The 2,430-nt window shown below is 45.8% G+C and overlaps 1 long non-coding RNA gene across 1 annotated transcript in view; it reads left to right on the top strand.

Moving 5' to 3' along the window:
- The first annotated feature begins 1,646 nt into the window (after nt 1-1,646).
- The window catches only part of LOC116686070 (uncharacterized), a 23,629-nt gene continuing 22,845 nt past the window's right edge, over nt 1,647-2,430 (top strand). Inside the window, exons 1-2 of the long non-coding RNA XR_004331140.1 lie at nt 1,647-1,750; nt 2,204-2,207. This is a non-coding gene — a long non-coding RNA (uncharacterized LOC116686070). The remainder of the gene's footprint in view (nt 1,751-2,203; nt 2,208-2,430) is intronic.

Here is a 2,430-nt window from a genome sequence, read left to right as displayed (position 1 = left end):
CGTTTTTTTTAGTTGTTTTTTAACTGATTTTGTGTAAAGCACTTTGAATTGCCCCGTTGCTGAAATGTGCTCTACAGATAAAGCTGCCTTGCCTATACACCCATACACTAAGGCTACATCCACACCGCTACCTTTTCAGTTTTAAGCTGCGTTTTGAGACAAACACGATCCCTGTTCACGCAAGAGTTTTAATACGGATGGAGACCTGATCTATTGGGGCGGCTGTGGCTCAGTGGTAGAGCGGTTGCCTGCCAATCGGAAGGTTGGTGGTTCGATCCCTGCCCCTGCCAGCCGAAGTGTCCTTGGGCAAGACAACTGAACCCGAGTTGCCCCGTGCTGGCATCGGAGTGTGAATGGTATGAATGTTATCTGATGAGCAGGTGGCACCTTGTACGGCAGCCCCGGCCACAGGTATGAATGGTGTGAATGTGAATGTTTCCTGTAGATGTAAAGCGCTTTGAGCGTTGTTAAGACTGGAAAAGCGCTATATAATACAGACAATTACATTTACATTTACATTTACATTTAAATCCAGACAGCTAGCTAGACTATCTGTCCAATCTGAGGACTATGGTACCTGGTCCTCAGATCTCTGCAGGGTAAATCCAGACAGCTAGACTATCTGTCCAATCTGAGACTATGGTTACCTGGTCCTCAGGTCTCTGCAGGTAAATCAGACAGCTAGCTAGACTATCTGTCAATCTGAGGACTATGTGTACCTGGTCTCAGGTCTCTGCAGGGTAAATCCAGACAGCTAGCTGAATACCTGTCCAATCAGAGGACTATGGTTACCTGGTCCTCGGTCTTGCAGGGTAGATCCAGACAGCTAGCTAGACTATCTTTCCAATCTGAGGACTATGGTTACCTGGTCCTCAGATCTCTGCAGGGTAAATCCAGACAGCTAGCTAGACCATCTGTCCAATCTGAGGTTTCTGTTACACGACTAAAACTACTTCACAACGTACACATGTTCCACCAAAACAAGTCCCTTCCCCCGGGACTCCATGCAGCGCTTAGCCCCGCCCAAGATGATTGTGATTGGTTAAAAGAAACGCCAATAAACCAGAGCAGTGTTTTTCTTCCATCCCAGAAGGCTGTGTGTAATCGCTAGACCCTCCTCTGCAGCGCTGTGGAGGAGGGTCTGGCAATGTGAGACTGCTGAAATGCATGTAACTAACTGATAAGACTGACTGAGGGTTTTAAAATAACTTCTATTTAGTTCTTCTCCCCTTAGTCTCTGACAACGGAGCAAAAGTTCTGTTACCGGGCAAATATCTTGATTCCTTCTGTGAACTCTGAGACCAACTCCTACCCAAGTATGTTAGGTAACTTAAAAATAGTAACATCAGACAATGCTTTGCCTCTCTTTGGGTGCCAGAAGTGGAAAAGAGTCATCCTTAACATGTGTTGTGTTCTGCTTTCAGAACGATGAAGACAGTTGGAGAACAATAAGAAACAAAACAGGATGTCGGCTCTACAGGATGATTCCTTTGCTCAGAAGCTATCACACAAACAATGTGCTTATTTTTAGGCATTCTGTTATCAAACGGCTCGACAAACAGCTGCTGTAAATGGAGAATAACCCTGGTAACCTCCAGTGTTTCGGCTGATCCCCAAAAGGTTGACAACGTCTGGCTCCGCCCCTGTCCAAATGTCTCCGTTTGTGTCCGTCCAGACTACAAAGCAACCCGGAGATTTCAAACCAAAACGGGAGTAGCAGTGTTTCCAAATGTCTCCGTTTTAGGGGCTCGTGACACGCTGTAGTATTATGGACACGAGGTGCAAAAGATATTCATTTTTAAACCATAACATAGTAGATACAGCCTAAAGAAGGCAGTTCTGGACTGCAAAATGTAGCTTAAAAAGTATGCATTCAGTTTCTCTCTGTATAAATATTAACAGTAACCAGGAATGGAACGTATCGGACATGCAGTCATGCTTATGCACCGTAATGATGATTTACGTATGGATTGGAGTGGGCTGTCTGTCATCTGTCTGTGAGTGTTTATATATATATATTATATATCTATATGGATAAAATAATACATGATGTACAATATGTTGAGCTATGGAGATGGAGAAAGAAAGAGAGAGGAGGGAGGGGGAGAGAGACAGAGAGAGGGAAGGAGAAAGAGAGGGAGAGCAAGAAGGGGAGAAAGAGAGGGGGGGTGAGAGAGGGAGAGCCATATAGAGAGATGGAGAGAGACGTAGATGGAGAGAGAGAGAGAGGGAGAGAGAGGAGGATGCTATGGCGAGAGGCTGAGAGTGGGAGAGTTATCAAAGTGGCTCCATGCATGTGAATGAGTGTATTGATCGCGGGGCGGATCGATGCTGTATTTATAACGCAGGGGAAGGCTGAATCAATGCATACTTAATGTGTAAAGAGGCGGGGATGCTGGGGCAGGGGTGCAGGACGAGGGCAGGGGATGG

This window comes from Etheostoma spectabile, unplaced genomic scaffold (genome assembly GCF_008692095.1).
Source record: "Etheostoma spectabile isolate EspeVRDwgs_2016 unplaced genomic scaffold, UIUC_Espe_1.0 scaffold310, whole genome shotgun sequence".
In the NCBI taxonomy this organism is placed as follows: Eukaryota; Metazoa; Chordata; class Actinopteri; order Perciformes; family Percidae; genus Etheostoma; species Etheostoma spectabile.
The sequence above is the reverse complement of the archived record's forward strand: the minus strand, read 5'-3'. Positions and strand labels throughout refer to the sequence as shown.